Here is an 11,402-nt window from a genome sequence, read left to right as displayed (position 1 = left end):
ATGTTGAAACTCCAAAACTAGTAAGCCTCGCTTGTTGGATTCAATGGAATGTTCATTCAAATATCATATGTAAAGAAATACATTGTAAATTGTAAAATTAAAAGAGTGATTCAATGAGTCCTACTATTTCATCAAGCTGAATACATATATCAGAATTTCCATATTTGTTGACACTGTTACTTTTCGAAATATTATGTTTTTTCTCGTATTTCACAAAAAAATTACTTGTACCCGAGTTGTCTTGTCGTTATTAAAGTTTTCGCTTGCAAATTCTGCCAAATAAGGTACGTTATAAAAACATAAAACACCACTTTTTACACTATTCTCACTAAACAATGGTGCTTAATGTAATGAAAGAAGAAAACAAACAAGCAGGGTATTTGTGTTCTCGTCGACGTTTTACGTAGAATTCGAAATTGTCAATTAATTATAAGTCGAATCAATCCGAGTCTCGAAAAGTGTTACCTAGCAAGAAGGACCTAACCCGGGCTGAAAGCTTTTTTCGTATGTCATAATTTATAACATTGACTGAGGAAGGATGACTCGTTGCGGGATCGCGTGAATATACATTTTGTTCGTCGCCATAAAGTAGTCGTTTTGAAAGGAAAATAAATAAAGGCAAAAGAAAAATCTTCCTTCATAAATCTCGAATTTTTACGCCGTATACTCCCACTATCTAAGCTCCAAACCGATGGATCGGGCCTCTTGCCAAATGTTCCTGCGAATCTTGAGGTGCCGCTGTACTGAATAAGTAGAGGGAAGACCTTTTGTTTGAGCTTGCTATTAGTCGATGGCTTCCGTTCAATTAAAACAATACGATTTCAAGTAGAAATCCTTGTAGAAATCCAACGAAACAGAAGAAAAGAAGAAATATGTATTGTGGCAAAACTCCATCGAGACACGGTCGTCAAACGGAAATTTGCTGAAAGCGTCATAATGTTCATGCACGGGCGATGATTTATCAGCTCATTTATCGGGGGAATGAATGCGGGTACGTATGTTTGTTTAATGGTGTTAAGGATTTATGCAAAACTACACTCCAGACAGATAAAAGTACAAGGCAGCTTTTGTTTTGATTATTTACCTTTAGATACTGTGCAAACAGTTCTCGCAGTTTCAGTGCGATGCACGCGTGTAAGTTTATTTTTTTGAGGAGGACATGATACGATTCTAGCTGACAGGATAAGAGCACCATTTGAAATATATCTTATTTTTTAAAAAAAAAAATAAAACAAACGAGTTCCTTGAAGGAGTTGAAATGACCTTTTTGAAAAACTGTAAGCTTAATGAGGTGACGCTTTAATCAAAGCCTTGAGACTTCTAGAAGATATCTTTAGCAATGATAAGGAGACGTGAACTAGAACAAGTATTGGAGAGCTGAGTTACTTGTTTAAAAAGAACTCTTTACAACAGAAGGCAATGGCGCTTGAACTGCACACAGTCTCGCAAAATATTTACAGATGGTCCTTTGTATACTTTTAGTACAACAACACATATAAATTAACAGTGGTAAGGTATTATATTTGTTCATTTTCTGACGAAACTTCGTCCTGAATCTCGGCCTCGCAAACTCGTTGAACTCGCCCGAAGCCTTAAATTGCTTAGACGACTGCTAGATGGTTTATCAAATCTTCGCACCAGTTAACATCGGATTTCCCCGCAATTTTTATTCCTGCTATACCTGTCCTCTTAGTTTTGAACAAATCACTAGCCTTAGTGGCGACTGTCGATATACACCGATAAAGTTGTTTGTCGTATATTAGATTTGGCCAATGCATACTTTTGATGACACTTACAGGATGTTGAATTTTAAATTCCCACATTAGCATGCATCGTGGTTCTTTAGATGGAATTCGATCGCGTTTTTAGTGAGCTTCAAATGAGGCAGAAGACATATTCAAAACGCGTTAAAGAGCAGCAGGCGCGTGCTCGAAGTAATCGTCCCCCTAAATCTTAGAGAAAAAATATACAAAGCCAGTCTTGTGCCATTTAAAAATTTAGGTAATGAACGTTTATTCGTTTGTCTCACGATAGAATCGCTTTGAGATGTTGATCGCGACGTTTCGACTGCAATACTGCTAGTCTTCATCAGGCGATGAGGTCGATTGTTTCTGCGTCGCTATTTATGCACGTTGGTTCGCTGTGATTGGTGCATTTCGATCCTCATTATTATTCCGACTAACAGATGATGTTCCCTCAGAGGTCCGCTTTGTAGTTGAACGGCTGTTATGCTTTCTGATCGTAGATATCCATGCTTCAGGAATTTCAATTCCGCTATCTCTATTGATGTTATTAGAATGAAGTCTTATTTGGATAGCCTCTTTGACCCTGCGTGTCTATCGGTGAGGGTCACGATCGATAAACTTGACTTGATTCCATAAAGGAATATGCCCCGTTTCGTTTGCGTGCTCCGAAACTGCGGAGGTTTGTGTATGAGCAAGCCTTATCTCTCTGTCGTGTTCTTTTATCCTGTCTTGCATCGCTCTCTCTGTTTCCCCTATATATACTTTGCCGCATTCACATGGAATTTTGTATACAACACCATCTTGTTTGCCTGGTTCTAGGGCGTCTTTCGGTCGTACTAAGTAAGACCGAAGAGTTGTGTCAGATTTAAAGACGGTGCGAACGCCTTGTTCTTGTAGGCAGCGGCGAAGAACCTCTGATACACCTTTGATATAGGGTAAAACCGCAGTAGATTTAAATTCCTGCGTGGGTTCGTTGCTGGCTGTTGGTCTTGTGGTCTTAGTAAGTTTTCGTATGAACGAAGAAGGATAACCGTTAGAAACAAGTACCGACGATAAATGTTTCTTTTCTTGAAGATAACTGATGGTTTTGTTATGAGGTGTTTGGCTCGGTCATATAGACACTTAACAATACCACGCTTCACTGACTGAGGATGGTGTGAGTCATAGGCTAAGTACTGATCGGTGTGTGTGGGCTTTCTATATACACTGGTAGTAAGAAGGCCGTTTGAGTCCCTTATAACTGACGTGTCGAGAAAGGGAATGCTGTTATCTTTCTCGGTTTCCATGGTAAAACGAATAGTGGGCTGTTGGTTATTAAGATGTTGTAAAACGCCGTCGACTTGGTCTCGATCTAATATAGTGAAAGTGTCATCTACATATCGCTTCCAGATCTTAGGTTTGTAGATCGCACTTGCTATCGCACGCTCCTCAAAATCTTCCATGAAGATGTTGGCTATAACCGCGGAGACAGGGCTCCCCATAGCGGCTCCGTCCTTTTGTTCGTAAATTGATCCATTGTATTGGAAATACGTGGATCGTAAAACAAAGTTTAAGAGGCTGTGTCTGTAATACTGGTCTGCCCGATCTGGCTTGTTAAATAAATTTCGCTTTTTTCTAGTGTGTTGCAAGACTTTCATGTACTTATACTAAAAACACAATTCACATGACCGGATCATTAATTTTTTTCGAGTTTTTAAGGATTTTCGGTTCACCCGAACGAGCACTTGTAACGACCACTGTCAAGGCTTAAATTTACCACAACTTTGAAAATTAATTAAAAAAGAACTAACAACTTCTGTACCAAACAAACTCCACAGCCTGTTAAATTATGTCTGTTTAATTTATCACACCAACTTTCACGAACATTGAGCTCGAATCAAGCTAGCAGCAAAACATTAACGACACCCCTATCACACACCTTGATGAAACACTTGAAAACGGCTCAGATTCAAACTTTGTTTTTGAAAAAGTGAGGCGGTCTACTTCAATCAAACCAACGCAGCCGAAAAGTAGATGTAATAGAAAACGTTCCTATCGAGAAAAACCTTCTGGTATCGTCTTAATGAAATATTTACAGCTGTGTAAACTTGCCCAATTTCGAAGATCTTCATGTTTGCAGCCATTTTGAGGGACTCGTCAGGACGAGGAGTTTTTGCCTCGCAGACATACCTAACACCATCAGAAATAAACAAAGATTAGATATAAATGCATTGCAGTTCAACTAAAAGAGAATAAATCTTGTTTAAAAATGGAAGCTCGACTTACATTTCAACGATTTCTACGGACGTAAGGTTATTCTTGTTCGAATTTCGCTTGATGATTTCACAACAAATAACAATATTTGATACGCAGACTTTGACTGAATGTAGCGTTTGAATCAGTTAAAGGTAGTAACCTCGTGCTTTCCCTTCTTTACCGGCGTACAGCGAAGTTGTTTTCACGACAAAACAGCAAGCATCAGGTAAAGAAGACCAAACTGACATGTTTATCGATTGGTCGGTTATATACTTCATGTATGGAGTACCGTTGTGTACCGTATGTGTACCGTATAGTGCCTCATACATGAAGTAGTGACCGACAGGCCGTTTCTTCAGCTGTTTCTTCGACGTTCAACGTTTTGCGATGGAAAATCTTTGTTGTACGCCAGTAAGGAAGGAAAAGCACGAAGTTACTGCCTTGAGCTGATTCATAGGCTACATTAAGTCGAAGTTTGTATGTCAAATATTGTTATTTCTAGTGGAATCATCGAGCGAAATTCCAATAGTAACAACCGTACGTCCGTAACAGTCAAAATGCAAGTCGAGCTTCCATTTTTAAACAAGATTTATTCTCTTTTAGTTGAACTGCACTGCATTTATATCTATTCTTTGTTTATTTCTGAAGGTGTGAGGTATGTCTGCGAGGCCAGTTGATGAAACGCCTGTTTCTGACGAGTCCCTCAAAATGGTTGCAAACATGAAGATCTTCGAAATTGGGCAAGTTTACACAGCTGTAAATATTTCATTAAGACGATACCAGAAGGTTTTTTTCTGTAGGAACATTTTCTATTACATCTTCTTTTCGGCTGCGTTGGTTTGAAGTAGACCGCCTCACTTTTTCAAAAATAAAGTTTGAATCTGAGCCGTTTTCAAGTGTTTCATCAAGGTGTATGATAGGGGTGTCGTTAATGTTTTGCAGCTAGCTTGATTCGAGCTCAATGTTCGTGAAAGTTGGTGTGATAAATTAAAAAGACATAATTTAACAGGCTGTAGTGTTTGTTTGGTACAGAAGTTGTTAGTTCTTTTTTAATTAATTTTCAAAGTTGTGGTAAATTTAATCCTTGACAGTGGTCGTTACAAGTGCTCGTTCGGGTGAACCGAAAATCCTTAAAATCTCGAAAAAAATTAATGATCCGGTCATGTGAATTGTGTTTTTAGTATAAGTACATGAAAGTCTTGCAACACACTAGAAAAGAGCGAAATCTATTTAACAAGCCAGATCGGGCAGACCAGTATTACAGACACAGCCTCTTAATAGGTCGGCAATTTGTGTAGGTGTTAGGTTTGTGCGGTCGGCAAGACCGGGATAGTTTTCTAGTTTGCGAACTGCGGCCTTTACGGCGTCTTCGATTGGCACGTTCGTAAATAAAGATTCTACGTCAAATGATACCATGATTTCCTTTTCTTGTATTCTTTCACGGTTGATGGTATTCACGAAATGAGTAGAGTTGGTAACTGCGTACTCTGATTTGCCTGCTAGTGGGGACAGGATGTCAGCTAAATGAGCCGATAAGTCATAAGCAAAGGTGTTTATACACGATACAATAGGTCTCAATGGTGTATTTGGTTTGTATATCTTAGGCTGACCGTAGATCCTAGGCGGCTGTTTGTGCTTGGGCCTGATCTTGTTGTAGATAGTTTCTGATAGATGTCCACTTCGTTTTAAGCTGAGAAGCTTCTCAGTGAGTTTACGGCTGAGTCGATCCGTGGGGTCTTTATTAAGAAGTTCAGATATGGACCCGTTTCGATTAATGTCTTCATTTTATCATGGTAGGTGTAAGTGTCTAGAACTACACTTGCGCGACCTTTGTCGGCTGGTAGTATCATAATAGAATCGTCTTGTTTTAAGTTGTTAAGGGCTTCATGCATTTCCTTCGTGATGTTAGGCTTAGGTGGTTCAGCCTGTTGAAGGACGCTATTAACGGTTCTCCTTATTGTGTCAGCTTGTTCTGAGTCAAGCGCTCTTATGGCTGTTTCAACTTTAGCAACTATTTCAGTGGCTGGAATAGTGGTTGGTGTTACTGCGAAATTTAACCCTTTCTCTATTAATGATACCTCTGAGCATCACTAAGAGGCCGTGATGATAAGTTAATCACCCATTTGTTTTTGTCGACTCGCGGTGTTGGGTCAATATGTGGTGAAATAGAGGCCTGTTTCTCCTGTACAAGTTTTAAGAACTTGCGTTGTTGTCGATCTTTGGTGGCATTAAATACTCTTTGGGTATTAACTCTGATCTTTTCAAGTATCTCACTGGCTTCGTTTGCCGTAAGGGTGGCTGTTATTCCCTCGGCAGTGGATTCAGTTTCTCGTTTCGCATCTCCCTTAGCTCTTTGAGTTAGTCGTAGAAAGCCCACACACACCGATCATGATCAGTACTTAGCCTATGACTCACACCATCCTCAGTCAGTGAAGCGTGGTATTGTTAAGTGTCTATATGACCGAGCCAAACACCTCATAACAAAACCATCAGTTATCTCTCAAGAAAAGAAACATTTATCGTCGGTACTTGTTTCTAACGGTTATCCTTCTTCGTTCATACGAAAACTTACTAAGACCACAAGACCAACAGCCAGCAACGAACCCACGCAGGAATTTAAATCTACTGCGGTTTTACCCTATATCAAAGGTGTATCAGAGGTTCTTCGCCGCTGCCTACAAGAACAAGGCGTTCGCACCGTCTTTAAATCTGACACAACTCTTCAGCGATCACCACCTCATTTACACGGTAATGAGGACCTATTCCCCTCGATCGTCCCCCAGAATTGTCACCGCTCGACGTTTCAAGCATTATGACCCGGAATTATTCGCAGCTGACGTCAACATGGTCCTATTTCACATTGCTCATCTTTTTGATGACCCGGAAGACGTGAGTTGGGCGTGGGGAAAACTTTTGGAAGGTGTCTTAGATGCGCATGCGCCGATCAAGACGACCAAGATCAGGCGCGAACATGTTCCATTTATGACACCAGAGCTACTTGCTGCTATACGCAAAAGGAATAAACTGAGGCGGCGTTACTTCGCGACCCGCGATTCTGGTGATCTCGAGAATTATAAAGTCCAGCGCAACGCCACTTCCTCCTTACGACGTAAACTCATATCGAGTTATCTACGAACAAAAGCAAGCGATGCACAAGGAGATCCCAAACAATTCTGGCGTACAATCAAGCCCTTCATGCACAGTAGGCGCAACACCAGCAATGAAGCAATTCAACTTAAAGAAAACGGGTCTTTGGTTAGGGATAACAAAGAGGTTGCTGAGATCTTCAATCATTACTATTCCCTTGTTCAGAACGTGTCTGACGTCCCAACTACAACAGTGGAGGATTTTCGTGACCACCCCAGCATCAGAGCTATAATGGCTAACTGCCCTGTGACCGATCAGTTTCACTTCAGTCATGTTAACTCCGCTGAGCTGGAGACCATTCTTAAGTCTCTTAACGTAAACAAGGCCACCGGCCATGATTCTGTCCCTGCAAGAGCCCTGCGTGACTGTGCCTCTGCATTAGCGCAACCTTTAGCTACTCTTATTAACTCCATCATTGATAGTGCTTGCGTTCCTACGGAATGGAAATTAGCTGAAATTTCGCCAATCTTCAAGAAAGACGACGAGTTTGATAAGTCCAAGTACAGGCCTGTGTCCATCCTAGTGCTACTCGATAAAGTATTTGAGAGATGTTTGAATAGACAGCTAGTTCAGCACTTCTCAGGTATCCTTTCAAAATTCCTTTCAGCTTACAGAAAGGGATACAGTTGTGAGTGCGTATTACTGCGACTTGTTGAAGACTGGAGACGGGCGCTGGACAAGAAGTGCGTGGTGGGGACTGTAGTAATGGATCTGAGTAAGGCATTCGATATTATCCCTCACGATCTACTATTAGCAAAGCTTGCAGCCTATGGAATTTCTCCTCACAGCTTAAACGTACTGAGGAGCTACTTACACGATCGCAGGCAGCGTGTCCGGATTGGAAATGTTACATCGGATGTGTCAGTAATATCAAGGGGAGTTCCACAGGGGTCCGTCTTAGGGCCCCTACTATTTAACATTTTTCTTAATGACTTTTTCTACTTCATCGAGGAGGCAGAACTATCGAATTACGCCGACGATAACCAGATCTACTACTCTGATGTTGACCCAGCTAAGGTCGAATACGTCCTTAACAAAGAACTTGCCGTAGCCTGTAAGTGGTTCAGAGATAACAAGATGACTCTCAACCCTGAGAAGTGCAAGGCGCTTGTTCTCTCTAGCAACAATCGTGCTCACATATCTTTATATGCAGACGGAGAAATTATTCCTCGTGTGTATGAGGTTGAGCTGTTAGGAGTCGTTATAGACGACGCGTTAAACTTTAGCACGCACGTTTCTAAAATTATTAAGAAAGCAGGAAAACAACTTGACGTTATTTGTAGATTACGAAATGTTTTGTCTTCCTCTTCCAAGCTATGCCTGTATAATTCCTTTGTGATGTCTTATTTTACTTATTGCTCTTCGATATGGCATAATTGTCCAAAATCAGACAGCGATAAACTAGAGAAACTTCACGAAAGAGCCCTACGTTACATCTATAAGGGCAGGTCTTCTAGCTCCGCTTCTCTGTGCAGCCGCATAGGCTACACATTAAGTGAACGTCGCATTCAAGATACACTTATTATAATATTCAAATGCCTTAACAACTTAGCACCTGTGTATCTTAAGGACCTCTTCTGTGTCAGGGACAATATCAAGAACTTGAGAGGCATTAATAAGATTGTCTTACCTAAGGTCAATACGACCAAGTATGGACTGAAGTCTGTAAGATACTGGGCGGCGAACGCCTGGAATCAACTGCCAGACCGAGTAAGAACAATTGCTACACTACAGGCCTTTCGTAATGCTGTGCGCAGCTAGATAGTCCCTTTTTAATTTTAAAATTAATTTAATACTTATTTATTAATGAATTTTTCGTTCTGTATATATTTTTACATTTGTAATTTATTTTCTCGGCATATTAGCATATGTTTTGCTAGGGGCCTAGCCAGTCCCCGTCAGCTCCGAGGGTAAATAAATTTTATTGATTGATTGATTGATCTTCGGTCTTACTTAGTACGACCGAAAGACGCCCTAGAACCAGGCAAACAAGATGGTGTTGTATACAAAATTCCATGTGAATGCGGCAAAGTATATATAGGGGAAACAGAGAGAGCGATGCAAGACAGGATAAAAGAACACGACAGAGAGATAAGGCTTGCTCATACACAAACCTCCGCAGTTTCGGAGCACGCAAACGAAACGGGGCATATTCCTTTATGGAATCAAGTCAAGTTTATCGATCGTGACCCTCACCGATAGACACGCAGGGTCAAAGAGGCTATCCAAATAAGACTTCATTCTAATAACATCAATAGAGATAGCGGAATTGAAATTCCTGAAGCATGGATACCTACGATCTGAAAGCATAACAGCCGTTCAACTACAAAGCGGACCTCTGAGGGAACATCATCTGTTAGTCGGAATAATAATGAGGATCGAAATGCACCAATCACAGCGAACCAACGTGCATAAATAGCGACGCATAAACAATCGACCTCATCGCCTGATGAAGACTAGCAGTATTGCAGTCGAAACGTCGCGATCAACATCTCAAAGCGATTCTATCGTGAGACAAACGAATAAACGTTCATTACCTATCTTACATCACGATGAACAATATTCACATCTTTAATGACATTTAAAAATTTGTTTCAAATTTCCGAATGCGCACCAGATTGCTGAACGGGTTTCTCGTGCTGTTGAAAAAATAACAACCTGATCAAAAATGTACAATTGCTTCCAAGTTAGTTTCAAGTAAGCACTTGACTAAAGTGCACTTGAAAACTTAAGTCGCATTTTACAAAATCTGGCTTCACACTTAGCTTGATGACAAAGTATATTACTTTAGGTACAGACTGTCAAGCAGTCAATCGTGACAACGCAGCACGCCGCTTTCATTTGGCTTCCATTTCCTACTGGTCATGTACGTTCTCAAGTGTGGTGTAGGCCATACTTGGCGGCGCACATCGGCTTCTTTGAACAACGAATTCAAAGTTTCCATGGTCACCAAGTAAAGTTGAAGTAAGTACGATTTACCTTTCACACTCAAATTAGGTTCCAAGTGCACTTGGATTATACCTACGAGCTCTAGTGTGAAGCTAAGTAATATTCCTTGGCTATATTACATGCAATGGGTCGTTTGTGTTTGCTTGATCCCGAGAGAACCTGTTTCCTAAATATTTGGGGATATACCGCAAATGCGCAAATGCACCACCTTTCCCACTCCTTCAAACAGCTTCAAGCAAAGTTTGGCCGCTCCAGCTTGCCTACAAGGCCGTCAAGACCAACCGGAGTATAAAACGCCTACTTTGCGCTAAAACAAGAAAAAATTCCGGAATTTTGGCCCTTTATTGGCCCAAAACGAGGTAGGAAATTGACGTTTTCCTGGCCTCATGGCTGAAACCCGAAGTATGACAACCTCGTCCACTTCTTCGGACGACCGCATATCAAGTTTGGGTGTTCTAGCTTTCCTACAAGGTCACCAAGACAGGCCGGAGCATGCAGTGCGTAGTTTGCGCTAATTGCAAGCAAAATACTCGATTTTAGGCCCATTTTGACCCAAAAAGATGTATCACATTTGTGTTCCCCGGCCGGCACGGCTGCTCCCATCCAAATGCGCACATACACCACCTAGCTCACGTTTTGGACTGTTGCCAGTTGCATGTCATGTTAGGCCGCTTAATCTAGCCTGCCTGCAAAGTCGTAAAGACTGACCTGAGCATTCAGCACTACTTGAAGCAAAATCTAGGCTTTTTGGCGTACCTGGGCGTAGGGTTCCCCATCCTCCGGTCCCCCTTTCTGTTGTGGTTACCCTTGGTTTGCTGGTTCTCCCTCACCTTTGCTGGGATGATACTTTAAGTTTTCTTATTTGAGCTTTCTATCCTTGAAAAAAAATATATATTTAAAAATAAACGGCACCTGTGCATGGCCGTTTATAGTAGTCTTGTGCTTTATATTATCCCTGCAAATAGAGCTCTGCCAAGGCAACACACACACTCTTATATATAATTATATGCGCGGTTTTTTGTTTAAGAATGCCGGTCGCTTAGAATCCAACATTTTGTGACAAGAGGATGGAACTTCGATTTCTTTCATACTTTTATGTTAGATAGGCTAGGGTATAACTTAAATCACTGTATAGTTCTTTCGATTGAATATCCTTTTATTTTAAAGAAAAATACAAATAACAAAAATCCGTTAAAATCGTCATTTGAGGCGCTAAATTATTCATGACTTTTGCACGAGTTTGAGAGCCTCGCGTGCAAAACCAAATCACTCTACCGTCTTTTAAACACTCAAACCATAGTTAGCAATCTTTAAACATCTACTGAA

This window comes from Oculina patagonica, chromosome 4 (assembly GCF_052425735.1).
Source record: "Oculina patagonica isolate OP01 chromosome 4, crgOcupat, whole genome shotgun sequence".
NCBI classification, from domain to species: Eukaryota; Metazoa; Cnidaria; class Anthozoa; order Scleractinia; family Oculinidae; genus Oculina; species Oculina patagonica.
The sequence above is the reverse complement of the archived record's forward strand: the minus strand, read 5'-3'. Positions refer to the sequence as shown.